We start from the raw sequence: 18,054 nt of genomic DNA on the forward strand, positions 1-18,054 counted from the left end.
CTCAGGCGTGTTTTTTTGTATGCGGTGGAGGTTGTGAAGAAAGCAGGGTAGCAGACACTTAGTGCCTTTGGCAGGCAAACCAATATTCCTTGTAGATGTAGATTATTAAGCTACTTCGGTATTTTGGTCCAGTGGAACAAAAATTCAAAATAAAAAGTAAAAGCTTAACCTACCCACTTGAGCTTTTTGCTCATCTAATGCCTGGCAGAACTCTGAGCAGGTGCATGTTTTCCTCAGTCTCATTAAATTGTGAAAGATTTCTGGACCTTTGTAAACTGATGGGGGCAGGGCCCTGCAAGCATGACCAGCTGACTTTTGTCAAGCTTTGCATAAGAGTAGCAGGAATGTTCAGGCGAATTTGAATATTCCCTATAGTGGGGTTGAAGTTTGATTCTGAAAAGATCTAAAAGCAACTCATGGCCTGGCATGGTGGCTCATGCTTGTAATCTCAACACTTTGGGAGGCTGAGGTGGGCAGATCACGAGGTCAGGAGATCGAGACCATCATGGCTAACATGGTGAAACCCCATCTCTACTAAAAATACAAAAATTAGCTGGGCGTGCCTGTAATCCCAGTTACTCGGGAGGCGGAGGCAGGAGAATTCCTTGAACCCGGGAGGCAGAGGTCGCAGTGAGCTGAGGTCGCGCCACTGCACTCCAGCCTCGTAACAGAGCTAGACTCCATCTCAAATAAATAAATAAATAAATAAGTAAAAGCAACTCACTTGGGCAGAGGTCCTTGGAGCTGGCTTCTGCCTGTGATTGTCAGTCTCTGGTACCTTTGTGTGGCTGCCACATGCTGGTCTCTGTTAAAATGTCACCTTCTCAGCAAGGCCTTTCCTGTTCATGGCATCTAACATAGCCATTCCCCCTATGTCGCATTCTCTAGCCTCTTACCACGTTTGTTTTCTCTTGTCTCCCTTTGTTGTTTAAAATATTATGTTGGTGCAAAAGTAATTGTGGTTTTTGTGATGACTTTCAATGGCAAAAACTGCAATTACTTTTGCACCAATCTAATATTTTTTTAACTTATTCTCCTCTCCCCCTATTCTTACATACAGCCCTTCTTAAAGGTAAGCTTTGCCAGACCAGAATTTATTTCTCTTGTTAACGGCAAAATTAGAAGGTCCCAGAATAGAGCTTGCTCTACAGTTAGAAGCTCAATGAATATTTATGGAATTTCAGAATGAACTTACTTATACAACTTTGGTCAAATTAAGGATTTCCTTAACTGTCAAATGATGAGTTTGTTCAGCACTTCTAGAGTTTTAAAATGTACTTTTATATTTTGAATTGCCACTTCAATGTGCATAGTAGATTAACATATATAGATATCCTTTTAAATCTCTGGATCACAGAATTAGAATAATCATAATTCTTGATTCAGGAAGCATTCTTGTTATGCAGCATTCAAGCAAGGATGACTTTTTACAGATTTATTTTGTTATTCTTAACGATGTTAATAATCTCCTTCAGACTCAGTAACCAAAACGAAAGCCAAGACCTTGACAGTAAGCAGCTGCTCTTGTCTAAATGGGCCATCCTCCCACCCCCATGCCATCTCTCTGGATACTTTTATTCCACATTACCTGAGTCACGTGTTCTTCAATCTTTCACTTTTCCTGTTTTACATATTTTTGTAACATCTATATGTATTCCTAAAAGTGTGTGTGAATGAAGTTATGATTTTAAAACTGTATGTAATCTCTTCATGATTTTTCTATATATTTTACTGACATAAATATATAAAATTTGATTTCATATATATCGTACACATCCATGTTATTAAGTATTGCTATAATTAATTTTGTTTTGGTCACTGTATAGCATTCTGCTGTGTGACCATATCATAGTTAATTCAGTTTCTTGTATTTGGGGTATTTCCAGGTTTTTGCCATTGTGAGTCATGCCGAGATGCATATCTTTGTTGCCTATTGATGGACATTTGAAAATTTCTTGTGGATATAAACCTAGGAATTAAATTACTGAGTCAAGGACAGCATGAATGTTAAACTTCAGGAAGTGATGCCAAACTTTTTTTTTTTTTTTTTTTTTTTTTGAGACGGAATCTCGCTCTGTTGCCCAGGCTGGAGTACCAGTCTCGGCTAACTGCAACCTCCGTTTCCCAGGTTCAAGCGATTCTGCCTCAGCCTCCATAGTAGCTGGGACTACAGGTGCATGCCACCACGCCCAGCTAATTTTTTGTATTTTTAGTAGAGACGGGGTTTCACCGTGTTGGCCAGGGTGGTCTTGAACACCTGACCTTGTGATCCACCCGCCTCAGCCTCCCAAAGTGCTGGGATTACAGGCATGAGCCACCACGCCTGGCTTTTTTTTTCTTTCTTTTTTTTTTTTTTTGAGACAGAGTCTTACTCTTGTCGCCCAAGCTGGAGTGCGGTGGCACGATCTTGGCTCACTGCAACCTCCACCTCCTGGGTTCAAGCGATTCTCCTGCCTCCGCCTCCCAAGTAGCTGGGACTACAGGTGCCCGCCACCATGCCTGGCTAATTTTTTGTATTTTTAGTGGAGATGGGGTTTCACCATGTTGGCCAGGCTGGTCTCGAACTCCTGACCTCAGGTGATCTGCCCGCCTCGGCCTCCCAAAGTGCTGGGATTACAGGTGTGAGCCACTGCGCCCAGCTGCCAAACTGTTTTCCAAAGAAGTTACACTAGTTTATATTCCTACCAATGATGTGTAGTGATCCTGTGGATATCAGTCCTCTCTGACATTTTATCTTTTCAGATTAAAAATTTTTTTCTTATGAAATGTTATTATATTGTAGTCTTCATTTGTACAGTGATCTCAAATGATATGGGCATCTCTTCATATGATCACTGGTATTTCTATGAAATGTCTAGTCACATTTTTTGCTAATTTTTCTGTTGGGTTGTTTATGCTGTTACTGATTTGTAGACTTCTTTGAATATTGTTGATATTTTGTTTGGTGTCTCTACTATAAATAGGCTTTCTAGATTGTGACTTACTGTTTTCACTTTTAAAGTTATATTTCAAGAAGCAAAATTTACCAATTTTAAGGATCAAATTATCGTTTTTTTCTTTTCTAACTAGTGCTTTTTGTATCTTAAAACTTTTCTGTCCTAAAGTTTAGAACAGTGCACATTTTTTCTTTTTTTCTTTTTCTTTTTCTTTTTTTTTTCTTGAGATGGAGTCTCGCTCTGTCGCCCAGGCTGGAGTGCAGTGGCACTATCTTGGCTCACTGCATCCTCCGCCTCCCAGGTTCAAGCAATTCTCCTGTCCCAGCCTCCCAAGTAGCTGGGACTACAGGCACCTGCCACCTTGGCCGGCTAATTTTTGCATTTTTAGTAGAGATGGGGTTTCACCTTGTTGGTCAGGCTGGTCTCGAACTCCTGACCTCAGGTGATCCACCCGCCTCAGCCTCCCAAAGTGCTGGGATTACAGACGTGAGCCACCGTGCCCAGCCTGGAACAGTGGTTTTTAAAATGTGGTCTGCAGAACCACAGGGGTTCCTGACACCCTTTCAGAGACACTATGAAATCAAATCCATCTTTATAAGAGTACTAAGATGTTGCTATTTTCATCGTGCTGAAATTTGCACTGATGGTGCAAAAGCCATGATGTGTAAAATGTTCAGGTGTCTTAGCACAAATCAAGGCAGTGCACTCAACTGTTCATTGCATTTTATACCTTACTGACATACAATCTTAAACAAGAAAAGAAAAATCAGTTTTACCAATTGCTTAATAAAGCAATACTAGTTTTTATTAAATCTCAACCATAAAAATATCTTTTTAATATTTTGTGTGCCAAAATATTAATTATGTATAAAGTACATTTGCTACTTATGATTGTCTAGAGGAATGAACACTTGTATAATTGAGTTATAAGCTGAATTAGATGCATTTTTCATGGAACACCATTTTTACTTGATCGAATGACAAACTAATAATTGTACTTGGGTGTTTGGCAAACATTTTCTCAAAACTGAATGAACTGAGAGACAATTTTTGACAATGATAAAATTCAAGCTTTCAAACTGAAAGCAGAATTTTGGAAAGCTTCTGTCTGCTGTTGTGAGTTTCGTAGCTTTCCGGTATTGACACTGTGAGGAGGGGTAATATTAATTAGTATGATTTTTTGGTACTGTAGAATGAAAAGTGTTTATATTTACAAATTTCTGCATGAATGTATTTTATCTACATGACCAATGTATGATGTTATAAAATTGGGCATAAGTAAAACACATAGACTTAAAGGTCAAGACCAAAAGATTTCAGTGTTACAAAGTATAAAATATTCATTGACATGGTTTTAGATCCAATATTGCAATCATGCTTTAAAAAACCACCTGTTGAGTTTTGTGCTGTCAAAGAAGAAAATCCAGAAGGCCATTATTTATCTGTATGGGATTGGATTTTCTTCAACATACTTTTAACCTGAACATTTTGCAAGAGATTGGACATGGAAGTGGATATGAGAATCCAACTGTCTTCTCTAGGCCAGATGTTAAAGAGATTTGCAAAAATGTAGAATAACACGACTTGTTGACATAAATTTTTTTGAAAATTTTTTTATAAAAATGTTACCTGTGTTAACCTGCTATTTAAAGTTTTATAACTGTCACAATTTTAATTTCTAAAATAATAAGTATGGATAGGTATACACAAAAGCTCTTTGAGGTCCTCAGTAATTTTTTAAGAGTAAAAGGGATCCTGAGACCAAAAATTTGAGAATTCTTGGCTAAAATACATTTATCTATATTTTCTGATAAGAGATTTTGTTATGGTTGTTAGTTTGCTTGTTTTAGCACTCCAGCTCTTAAGCTATTAAATATATGTATTATACTGGACTGTCTATAAATATCAAAAAAGGACACCACATTTTATGAAGAGTAATTAAATTTAAAAATATACAAAACTTCCCCAGTTCATTTTTGTAACTTGTACAGAACACATATCTTTCACTTTGTTTTCTTGAGCATTTTTAAGGTTGTTTATCTACCCACCAGATCTGTGAATCAAACAGGTAGTAATCCTCATGTCTTTCTCCCATCTTTTTTTTGTATATGGCCACCACCTGTGGGTCTCACAGCCCCTGACCTGTAATTCCAGGCTCCATAATTGTCAGGACCATTGTTCTGGCCAGGAAGGAGTGGCCCCGTTTTTTAGAGTGTAGATTACTTAAGGTAGTAGGTAGTCAATGGGCCTGTGTCAATAGATGTTCACTACCTGTGTACTGACACAACGCCCAGTTTTTTGTGGGAATGATGGCAGGTAAATTGGGAGAGGTACTCCTTACCCTTTATTTCTGTGATTTCTTTTTTGGACCTCTGACTCTCAGATTACAGCTCAAGCAGTTTCCAGTGGGATTTTACACTTTTATCCTAATAAGTTATTAGCAGGGATGGGAAGGAAACTGCATTTTAATTGAATAGCTGCTGCGTGCCAGGTACTAGCATGTCTTGTTTAGTTTCTCAGCAGCTGTTTGGCTTTATCTGTTTTAAAATTTATTTAATAGGAAGTGGGATAGAAGAGGGTCACAGAGGTGAAAGAGCTAAAAAACAAAACAAAAGGTGTAGCTCAAGATCATGGCAGATTCAAATCTAGTTGTTTATCTTTAAGCATCTCCTTTATCCACCATGCAAGATTGCTTCTATGAAAATCTGAGTCCCAATAATATTGACTATTTTATACAGTGTGATTATTGCTGCTGTTATGTAAATATCCAGTCAAGGGACTGACCAGTTTTGTGCACTCTTGCATCTAACTTGTATTTATATATTAATCATGGTTTTTATTGGACCTGGTCATTTCCTTAGGTCAGAGACAAGGAGTGATAGGTGAAAGGGTAGTGGATTTGAAGCCAGATGACTTTATTCTTCAAGTACCATGCTTGGTCTTGATTAGCTGTGTCATCTTGCCTGAATCACTGAACCTCTCTAGAACCCTATTTGCTAATTGGTGAAACAGGAGCAAGAATAGAAGGCCTTTTCCAGTGTCTCCTGGTTGCCAAAAACATCCAGTGAGATGAGAGTATCTGTGTAAAGGCTTTAAAAACGGGGGACTATACTCATGGGAGTTTAGTACTTGTACTTGGAAGTGTTAGTTAGAAGTCTTAGATCTCGCTATCACATAAAAATTATGTAAAATATCATTAGTGGTTTTCTCCTTGCCCTTTGGCATCTGGGATTGCCTTTTGAGACTATATCTCTTTAGTTGGTTGAGTGATCAAATTGTTGATATTTTACAATTTTTTACCTTCAAAAATGGCAATACCAAAGGTTATTAGTAAAATTACAAATGTTAAAATATATGTATTTGTATCAATATCAAAGAGTATGGCAAAAGGCAAGTAAGCCTAGATTTTATTGTAGTTTTCAAAACAAACTTTTACTCTGGATTTTCTTCTCCTCAGGCTATCTTGAATTCCATGTGTTGATCCCTAGCGACTTGTTAAATGTTTTGTGTTGAAGAAACACTAAAGGCAGTGAAGCATCTTCCCCTATAATGGATGGGACTGATGGACTGATGTGGAGAGATGCAAATGCTAGTCTAGTCATTTTAATTATGTTAACTGGGATACACATGCACACACACTTTCACAGTGGGTTATATATGTGTGTGTGTGTATATACACACACAGTAGGATATTTTATATATGTATATACACACATATATACACATACACACATACATACTTTTTTTTCATTTTTCTCTTGTGAATGCTTTCTTTGTGGAATACTGGCAAGAAAGTTGGGAGGTATAAAAATGAATTAGGGGAGGAGCCAAGATGGCCCAATAGGAACAGCTCCGGTCTACAGCTCCCAGCGTGAGCGACGCAGAAGACGGTGATCTCTGCATTTCCATCTGAGGTACCGGGTTCATCTCACTAGGGAGTGCCAGACAGTGGGCACAGGTCAGTGGGCGCGTGTACCGTGCGCGAGCCGAAGCAGGGCGAGGCATTGCCTCACTTGGGAAGCGCAAGGGGTCAGGGAGTTCCCTTTCCGAGTCAAAGAAAGGGGTGACAGACGGCACCTGGAAAATCGGGTCACTCCCACCTGAATACTAAGCTTTTCCGACGGGCTTAAAAATGGGGCACCACGAGATTATATCCTGCACCTGGCTCGGAGGGTCCTACGCCCACGGAGTCTCGCTGATTGCTAGCACAGCAGTCTGAGATCAAACTGCAAGGCGGCAGCGAGGCTGGGGGAGGGGCGCCCGCCATTGCCCAGGCTTGATTACGTAAACAAAGCAGCCAGGAAGCTCGAACTGGGCGGAGCCCACCACAGCTCAAGGAGGCCTGCCTGCCTCTCTAGGCTCCACCTCTGGGGGCAGGGCACAAACAAAAAGACAGCAGTAACCTCTGCAGACTTAAATGTCCCTGTCTGACAGCTTTGAAGAGAGCAGTGGTTCTCCCAGCACGCAGCTGGAGATCTGAGAATGGGCAGACTGCCTCCTCAAGTGGGTCCCTGACCCCTGAGCAGCCTAACTGGGAGGCACCCCCCAGCAGGGGCACACTGACACCTCACACGGCAGGGTATTCCAACAGACCTGCAGCTGAGGGTCCTGTCTGTTAGAAGGAAAACTAACAAACAGAAAGGACATCCACACCAAAAACCCATCTGTACATCACCATCATCAAAGACCAAAAGTAGATAAAACCACAAAGATGGGGAAAAAACAGAACAGAAAAACTGGAAACTATAAAAAGCAGAGCGCCTCTCCTCCTCCAAAGGAACGCAGTTCCTCACCAGCAGCGGAACAAAGCTGGATGGAGAATGACTTTGACGAGCTGAGAGAAGAAGGCTTCAGACGATCAAATTACTCTGAGCTACAGGAGGACATTCAAACCAAAGGCAAAGAAGTTGAAAACTTTGAAAAAAATTTAGAAGAATGTATAACTAGAATAACCAATACAGAGAAGTGCTTAAAGGAGCTGATGGAGCTGAAAACCAAGGCTCGAGAACTACGTGAAGAATGCAGAAGCCTCAGGAGCCGATGCGATCAACTGGAAGAAAGGGTATCAGCGACGGAAGATGAAATGAATGAAATGAAGCAAGAAGGGAAGTTTAGACAAAAAAGAATAAAAAGAAATGAGCAAAGCCTCCAAGAAATATGGGACTATGTGAAAAGACCAAATCTACATCTGCTTGGTGTACCTGAAAGTGACGGGGAGAATGGAACCAAGTTGGAAAACACTCTGCAGGATATTATCCAGGAGAACTTCCCCTATCTAGCAAGGCAGGCCAACGTTCAGATTCAGGAAATACAGAGAACGCCACAAAGATACTCCTCGAGAAGAGCAACTCCAAGACACATAATTGTCAGATTCACCAAAGTTGAAATGAAGGAAAAAATGTTAAGGGCAGCCAGAGAGAAAGGTCGGGTTACCCTCAAAGGGAAGCCCATCAGACTAACAGCGGATCTCTCAGCAGAAACCCTACAAGCCAGAATAGAGTGGGGGCCAATATTCAACATTCTTAAAGACAAGAATTTTCAACCCAGAATTTCATATCCAGCGAAACTAAGCTTCATAAGCGAAGGAGAAATAAAATACTTTACAGACAAGCAAATGCTGAGAGATTTTGTCACCACCAGGCCTGCCCTAAAAGAGCTCCTGAAGGAAGCGCTAAACATGGAAAGGAACAACTGGTACCAGCTGCTGCAAAATCATGCCAAAATGTAAAGACCATCAAGACTAAGAAGAAACTGCATCAACTAACGAGCAAAATAACCAGCTAACATCATGACAGGATCAAATTCACACATAACAATATTAACTTTAAATGTAAATGGACTAAATGCTCCAATTAAAAGACACAGACTGGCAAATTGGATAAAGAGTCAAGACCCATCAGTGTGCTGTATTCAGGAAACCCATCTCACGTGCAGAGACACACATAGGCTCAAAATAAAAGGATGGAGGAAGATCTACCAAGCAAATGGAAAACAAAAAAAGGCAGGGGTTGCAATCCTAGTCTCTGATAAAACAGACTTTAAACCAACAAAGATCAAAAGAGACAAAGAAGGCCATTACATAATGGTAAAGGGATCAATTCAACAAGAAGAGCTAACTATCATAAATATATATGCACCCAATACAGGAGCACCAAGATTCATAAAGCAAGTCCTGAGTGACCTACAAAGAGACTTAGACTCCCACACATTAATAATGGGAGACTTTAACACCCCACTGTCAACATTAGACAGATCAACGAGACAGAAAGTCAACAAGGATACCCAGGAATTGAACTCAGCTCTGCACCAAGTGGACCTAATAGACATCTACAGAACTCTCCACCCCAAATCAACAGAATATACATTTTTTTCAGCACCACACCACACCTATTCCAAAACTGACCACATACTTGGAAGTAAAGCTCTCCTCAGCAAATGTAAAAGAACAGAGATTATAACAAACTATCTCTCAGACCACAGTGCAATCAAACTAGCACTCAGGATTCAGAAACTCACTCAAAACCGCTCAACTACATGGAAACTGAACAACCTGCTCCTGAATGACTACTGGGTACATAACGAAATGAAGGCAGAAATGAAGATGTTCTTTGAAACCAATGAGAACAAAGACACAACATACCAGAATCTCTGGGACGCATTCAAAGCAGTGTGTAGAGGGAAATTTATAGCACTAAATGCCCACAAGAGAAAGCAGGAAAGATCCAAAATTGACACCCTAACATCACAATTAAAAGAACTAGAAAAGCAAGAGCAAACACATTCAAAAGCCAGCAGAAGGCAAGAAATAACTAAAATCGGAGCAGAACTCAAGGAAATAGAGACACAAAAAACCCTTCAAAAAATTAATGAATCCAGGAGCTGGTTTTTTGAAAGGATCAACAAAATTGATAGACCGCTAGCCAGACTAATAAAAAAAGAGAGAAGAATCTAATAGACGCAATAAAAAATGATAAAGGGGATATCACCACTGATCCCACAGAAATACCAACTACCATCAGAGAATACTACAAACACCTCTACGCAAATAAACTAGAAAATCTAGAAGAAATGGATAAATTCCTCCACACATACACTCTCCCAAGACTAAACCAGGAAGAAGTTGAATCTCTGAATAGACCAATAACAGCATCTGAAATTGTGGCAATAACCAATAGCTTAGCAACCAAAAAGAGTCCAGGACCAGATGGATTCACAGCTGAATTCTACCAGAGGTATAAGGAGGAACTGCTACCATTCCTTCTGAAACTACTCCAATCAATAGAAAAAGAGGGAATCCTCCCTAACTCATTTTATGAGGCCAGCATCATTCTGATACCAAAGCCTGGCAGAGACACAACCAACAAAGAGAATTTTAGACCAGTATCCTTGATGAACATTGATGCAAAAATCCTCAATAAAATACTGGCAAACTGAATCCAGCAGCACATCAAAAAGCTTATCCACCATGATCAAGTGGGCTTCATCCCTGGGATGCAAGGCTGGTTCAATATACGCAAATCAATAAATGTAATCCAGCATATAAACAGAGCCAAAGACAAAAACCACATGATTATCTCAATAGATGCAGAAAAAGCCTTTGACAAAATTCAACAACGCTTCATGCTAAAAGCTCTCAATAAATTAGGTATTGATGGGATGTATTTCAAAATAATAAGAGCTATCTATGACAAACCCACAGCCAATATCATACTGAATGGGCAAAAACTGGAAGCATTCCCTTTGAAAACTGGCACAAGACAGGGATGCCCTCTCTCACCACTCCTATTCAACATAGTGTTGGAAGTTCTGGCCAGGGCAATTAGGCAGGAGAAGGAAATAAAGGGTATTCAATTAGGAAAAGAGGAAGTCAAATTGTCCGTTTGCAGACGACATGATTGTATATCTAGAAAACCCCATCGTTTCAGCCCAAAATCTCCTTAAGCTGATAAGCAACTTCAGCAAAGTCTCAAGATACAAAATCAATGTACAAAAATCACAAGCATTCTTATACACCAGCAACAGACAAACAGAGAGCCAAATCATGAGTGAACTCCCATTCACAATTGCTTCAAAGAGAATAAAATACCTAGGAATCCAACTTACAAGGGATGTGAAGGACCTCTTCAAGGAGAACTACAAACCACTGCTCAAGGAAATAAAGAGGATACAAACAAATGGAAGAACATTCCATGCTCATGGGTAGGAAGAATCAATATCGTGAAAATGGCCATACTGCTCATGGTAATTTACAGATTCAATGCCATCCCCATCAAGCTACCAATGACTTTCTTCACAGAATTGGAAAAAACTACTTTAAAGTTCATATGGAACCAAAAAAGAGCCTGCATTGCCAAGTCAATCCTAAGCCAAAAGAACAAAGCTGGAGGCATCAGGCTACCTGACTTCAAACTATACTACAAGGCTACAGTAACCAAAACAGCATGGTACTGGTACCAAAACAGAGATATAGATCAATGGAACAGAACAGAGCCCTCAGAAATAACGCCGCATATCTACAACTATCTGATCTTTGACAAACCTGAGAAAAACAAGCAATGGGGAAAGGATTCCCTATTTAATAAATGGTGCTGGGAAAACTGGCTAGCCATATGTAGAAAGCTGAAACTGGATCCCTTTCTTACACCTTATATAAAAATCAATTCAAGATGGATTAAAGACTTAAACGTTAGACCTAAAACCATAAAAACCCTAGAAGAAAACCTAGGCATTACCATTCAGGACATAGGCATGGGAAGGACTTCATGTCTAAAACACCAAAAGCAATGTCAACAAAAGACAAAATTGACAAATGGGATCTCATTAAACTAAAGAGCTTCTGCACAGCAAAAGATACTACCATCAGAGTGAACAGGCAGCCTACAAAATGGGAGAAAATTTTCGCAACCTACTCATCTGACAAAGGGCTAATGTCCAGAATCTACAATGAACTCAGACAAATTTACAAGAAAAAAACAACCCCATCAAAAAGTGGGCAAAGGACATGAACAGACACTTCTCAAAAGAAGACATTTATGCAGCCAAAAAACACATGAAAAAATCCTCACTGGCATCAGAGAAATGCAAATCAAAACCACAAGGAGATACCATCTCACACCAGTTAGAATGGCAATAATTAAAAAGTCAGGAAACAACAGGTGCTGGAGAGGATGTGGAGAAATAGGAACACTTTTACACTGTTGGTGGGACTGTAAACTAGTTCAACCATTGTGGAAGTCAGTGTGGCGATTCCTCAGGGATCTAGAACTGGAAATACCATTTGACCCAGCCATCCCATTACTGGGTATATACCCAAAGGACTATAAATCATGCTGCTATAAAGACACATGCACACGTATGTTTATTGCGGCATTATTCACAATAGCAAAGACTTGGAACCAACCCAAATGTCCAACAATGATAGACTGGATTAAGAAAATGTGGCACATATACACCATGGAATACTATGCAGCCATAAAAATGATGAGTTCATGTCCTTTGTAGGGACATGGATGAAATTAGAAATCATCATTCTCATTAAACTATCGCAAGAACAAAAAACCAAACACTGCATATTCTCACTCATAGGTGGGAATTGAACAATGAGATCACATGGACACAGGAAGGGGAATATCACACTCTGGGGACTGTTGTGGGGTGGGGGGAGGGGGGGGGATAGCATTGGGAGATACACCTAATGCTAGATGACGAGTTAGTGGGTGCATTACACCAGCATGGCACATGTATACATATGTAACTAACCTGCACAATGTGCACATGTACCCTAAAACTTAATGTATAATAAAAAAAAGAAAAAAATGAATTAGGACTTAAGAAGTTGCATTTTCTCCATTTAGAGAGTCATTTGTTGACAAGAGTCACAGTTTTTAAAAAAGCTCTGCCTTCCCTTAGTTGCAGTGTTCTTATAATGTATTCAGAAGACAGGGCTCCTTTTAAAAAGATTTTCTTTTGTTTACTTTCTTTCTTCTTCTTTTTTTTTTTTTTTTTTTTGCCTGAGAAATAATCTGGAGTAGATTCTAAGCATGTATATTAAGTTTCTAAATTATCTATTAGTCTAGATTTTTGGAAATTACTACATAATTTATAGAAAAACTACACAATAATATTCCTTGTCCTTGCCATCCACAAGTTAAAACAAAAAATGCTATGAATGTTTGTTATTTAAATGTTTAATGCTCAGAGGAAGGAATCAGAAGAACCAAGGAAAGGAAAATTAAAACCTAAGACACTAATAAAAAATAAAACAGCAACTATGAGACCTATTTAATTCCTATTTCTTTCCTTTGAAAATAAATTGTGACTCACCATTAAATCCATACCAGTGACCCATGCATTTAATATTTTAGAGAAGACATCACAGCTGCCTTGCATGAAGTATTTCACCTTTGGTTTCATTATTTGTAGAGTTTTAGCATTTTGTGCTTTTAAACCAAACTGTCTGGTTTTTGTTTTCTTTCTTCAGTATATTCGTTCTTTATTGGACTGTCTTTGCCCTGAGATTATATATATCATAACCCAGCTGTACTGGTCCACATTATCATACCAAATACTAATTTTGTCACTACCCACATACCCATCCGACTGTCTGGATAATAAGTATTTTTAAAATAGGAATTTCCTAATGCCTAATGTACAAGCCCCATGAAAGGAAATCATGCCTTATCAAATTAAAAAATGATATTTACAAGGAAAATTTAACTAGACTTGGTTTATTACTTGAATTTGGAAAAGTCTTGCATAGCCTATAACTCTGCGACTCCATCCATTAAAAAAAAGTTTAGGATGTCAGCACCACACAAAGCCATTTTACATTGGAATCACAAATATTATTTAACTGTACTCTGCATTAGATGGAATTTTCTTACTTACCAATTTTTCCAGTCTTTTAGGTTCTCTGTAGGCAAGATAGGATCAGCAACTGAGTGTAGCATTTGATGTTGAGGGAAATAGATTTTGCTCTCTGCTGGACTGCTCGTGTTGACCAGTGGGAAACACTGCATTAGCTTTCAAATCAAAACATTTAAAGTGCTCTCTGAAATATTGACATCTTGCCAAATGCTTGAATGTCAGGTACTACAGATGTCCAGTATTCTTTGGAGCCCAGCTCTAATATATGCTTGTATAAGTTGGACCTGATTTGGATTTGCTTAGGGTTACAGATTAGCACGGCTTGACCAAATAGTAAATAGTATGAAACCAGCTGTGAAAAGGGAGACCAAGCAAGTGAGAGCTCCAGCCAGCAGGAAGATAGATCTTTCCCATGCTTGTTTATGACCTTTTCCTGTGAAGCTGTTGTAATAATAGCTTCTGTATTTATTGGGAAGTATTTTTAAGTTGTAATTCACATGGTTTCAAACTAATTCCTTGAAATTAGTTGGAAAACCAAAAAATATTTGAGAGTAAAACATCTGCACGTTTCCTTCTTTCAGTACCAGGGGAGGAGGCAGGAAAGCTGTTTAAGTAGGTGTTAACTTGAGGGTCTTGATTGGTGCAGGGCAAGATAACTGTCAAATGAGAAGAGATATTGAAAGGACCCCAAGAGTATGCTATCTCCTCTGGGACTTGGGGGATTTGCTCCTCTAGACTTATCCTGGTCTAGGGATGGACTTGATGCATGCCAGTACCTCTTCTACTCCATCTGTTATCCTGACACATTTCCAGCCTTGAATTGGGGCTTTTGGGTCTCCAATCATTCTTCATATTACTCCTTGACTTAAATCTGGTTTCACAACATTCTGTTTCTGTCCTGGGTTGTTACTTGACCCCAATGCCTGCATATTTCCTTCTTTAACAAGTTCTTCCTGGGGATTTCTGAAATTATGCTCTGGATTAATACAGTCATAATACATCTTTCAGGAGGAAAGGCCTGAGTCTCCTATACTCCGTCTACTTGAATTCATCCAGTTTAGGGCCTATAGCATCAACTTTTCCCATTTTACCAGTTTCTTTCCTTCTGTCCTAGAGAGGCATGCTCACGATCAATCATGCCTGTTATCATTATCAAATAAAATAAAGCAAAAACCCTCAAAGCTCTCCCTTAAATGTGAATCCTCTTTATTAGCAATCATCCAGTCGGTACCTTTATCTCCTTATCCAAACTTGTTGGAAATGGTCTGCATTTGCTGTCTCCACTTTCCCATTCACTCTGTAATCTAGTCCACTCTGCCTTCTGTCCTCAGCACTTATCTAGAACTGCCAAAGACCTCCTCATTGCACATTCCTCAATCCAATTGACATTTTGAAAGATTTTTTTTGTCTTTGAGGTAGCTTTTTTGGGATTGTGGTGAAATACACATAACATTTGCCACCTTAACTATTTTTAAGTGTTCAGTGACGTTAATTACATTCACATTGTTGTGTAACCATCATCACCATGCATCTCTAGAACTGTTTTCATCTTGCAAAACTAAAATTCTGTACCCATTAAATAATAATTCTCCATTTATCCTTGCCCCTAGTCCCTGGTAACTACTGTTCTTCTCTACGAAGTTGACTACTCTAGCTATCTCATAGAAGTGGAATCATACAGTATTTGTCCTTTTTTGACTGGCTTAATTCACTTAGCATAATGTCTCTAAGGTTCATGCATTTTGTAGCATGTGACAATTCATTTCTTTTTAAGACTGAATAATATTCCGCTCTATGTATATGCCACATTTTGTTTATTCATCTGTCCATAGTCCTTGGGTAGCGTCCACCTTTTGGCTATTGTGAACAATGCTGCTATGAAAGTGGGTATACAAATATCTGCTTAAGACCCTACTTTCAGTTCTTTTGGTTATGTGCCCAGAAGCAAAATTGCTGGATCATGTGGTAATCCTATGTTAATTTTCTAAAGGAATTGCTGTTTTCCATAGAGGCTGAATGAACCATTTTACGTTCCCACCAACAGTGCACAAAGGTGTCACTTTCCCCACATCCTTGCTAACACTTGTTTTCCATTTGTGTGTTGTGTTTGTTCTTTCTTTCTAGTAGTAGCCATCTTAATGGGTATGAGGCATTAAGGCAGCTTTTGATGATGATTCTCTCTGTGGTACTTTGGCATACTGCCCTTGTACCTTTCTGACACTGTTCCCTCCATGATTAAGGGCTTGCCCTCAAATGTTGATGTTTTATGGATTCCATCCTGAGCCCCATGCTTTTGCCTTTCTCTGCCCTTGCCCTGCCCTGTTAGCACTTGTGACATCTCTGCCAGCATCTCTCACCACCTTGCACCTCTGTACACTGTTGTTCCTTGCACCTTTCTACCCAGATGCTTCTTGGGTTCTTCCTACTCAATGTGTCTCTCTCAATTTGTGATAATACCATCTACCCATTACCCAAGCTGTCAACAGTTAAACACTCTGTCTCATCCATTCCTAGCCAGTCAATCACCAAAGCCTGGTGATTTTTTTTTTTTTTATGCTTAAATATTTCTTGACTGTTATTCCCACCAAACCTCAGGTCATTTTTTGTCTGTGTTCCCTGCCTTCAATCTGCCTCCCACCCACAGGGTGTGTCCTCCACTCACCCGTGAGAAGAATCCCTCTAAAATAAAAGCAGCACTGTGTCCCTTTTGTGGGTCTCTAATACTTAAAAGATAAGTTCATGGTGTTTAATTCAGTAGAGTGCTCTGTGATTTGACACCTCTTCTTCCGCCACTATTTGCCTTGGTCTGTATATCACAGCAACACTCAATTGTTTGAACTCTCTGTGAATATCTGTGGTTCTTGCCCCATTGCTTGGGCTTAAGATCTTTCCTCTGCCTAGAACAGCTCTCTGGAATAATTTCTCTTCTTTCACCTGGCTTATTCTGAATTTGAATTGCATTTTTAAAAATTTCAGCTATTTGTGTACTTGCTTCTCAGTCTATATTATATCCACATGCCACCTGATCTGTTTATATCTGATATTTATGTACATGGAATCACCTTAAAAATTAAATGTTTACCCTCATCCTAAGTAAAAATAGCTTTGAAGTCACAGATTTTGATTCTTTTAACATACCTTGAAATTATTACATAACTGTGTAATAAATTTGTCTGAGTTCTATTTAACCTGTGTGTTTATCCCTGTGGAAACATACTACTTTCAGACGCAGTTGGCCCACCCTTTCCTATGGGAGGTTATTCCTGGACCACCCATCCCCTCCCTCCCTATGCAGGATAAACTCACCTTCCTGTGTTACCAAAAAGTACTATTAATATCTCCATTCATTCATCTTTCTATCTGTCTGTTTATCCAGTCACCCAACTAATAATTTATTAGTAACCTTCTGTATTAAATACTGTGGGAGGTACAACCAGGAGTAATGCTTAACTTGTTTATACCTTGTGTTCCATTATTGGAACACTAAGCTCATGGGAGTTATTCATATCCTATTGCTCAAGGTCATCGCTAAGGTCTGATTTTTCATAGAAAATAATTGCAACTTCTGGCATAAATACTGATTTTTAATTGTCTGCCAGTTGTTTCTCCCAACTAGATTGTGTGAGCTGTTGAGAGCCAGGGCAGTGTCTTAATTTTGCATCTTTGGCACCTGACATTTTTATTCATTTAATTAAAGGAATATAAAAGTAAAGAAGTGTTGCTTCCTTAATTTTCTCTTTCAAGTTTTACTTATACTTGTGTTTCATAAATGATACTTCTAAACATGTTCATAAAGGCCAGAGTGAAAGTAAAAAAGTAAAAGTTAATATGTTCATTTTTATTTTTGAAGGCTTATGATGCATACAAATAGACTGTCTTTTGTACATATTCAGTTTGCTGTGCAGTAGTAGGTTTGTTCATATGTAATCTACTAACTTATCTACTAACTAGATAAGTTCTAGAACTTATCTAGAAAACCTTGAGTAAAATGTGTGTATTTTAACCAAAACTGGTATTTGGGGTTGTGTGGATCAAACCTAGTCCAATTTTATTGATTTAAAGCAATGACTGTAGTGTTAAAAGGAGCATGTACTACATTAAAATGACATAGGGAATGTGTATACATTTAGGAGAATATTTATTTTAAGGGAACTTGCCCTTAAAATAAATATTACATGTCGTGAGCTAAAGGGAGAAATTATGTTGCCTTAAACTAAAGTCCCTGTCTTTTGAGTTCAACACTCTTGGGAAA

At 38.9% G+C, this 18,054-nt stretch overlaps 2 protein-coding genes across 18 annotated transcripts in view; one reads left to right on the forward strand and one right to left on the reverse strand.

Moving 5' to 3' along the window:
- The window catches only part of MED12L (mediator complex subunit 12L), a 346,021-nt gene that overhangs the window by 148,257 nt on the left and 179,710 nt on the right, over positions 1-18,054 (forward strand). The gene's annotated exons all lie outside the window — the stretch shown is intronic.
- Positions 1-18,054, reverse strand: part of P2RY14 (purinergic receptor P2Y14) — a 72,946-nt gene that overhangs the window by 26,835 nt on the left and 28,057 nt on the right. The window contains exon 1 of one of the 4 annotated variants that reach the window (XM_009446690.4): positions 13,824-17,393. The exons of 2 other annotated variants lie outside the window; for them this stretch is intronic. The gene's annotated coding sequence lies outside the window, so the exon portion shown is untranslated. Of the gene's footprint in view, positions 1-13,823; positions 17,394-18,054 lie in introns of those variants that run through there. One more of the 4 variants, XM_003310053.5, reaches the window with a different exon arrangement.

This window comes from Pan troglodytes, chromosome 2 (assembly GCF_028858775.2).
Source record: "Pan troglodytes isolate AG18354 chromosome 2, NHGRI_mPanTro3-v2.0_pri, whole genome shotgun sequence".
Classification (NCBI taxonomy): Eukaryota; Metazoa; Chordata; class Mammalia; order Primates; family Hominidae; genus Pan; species Pan troglodytes.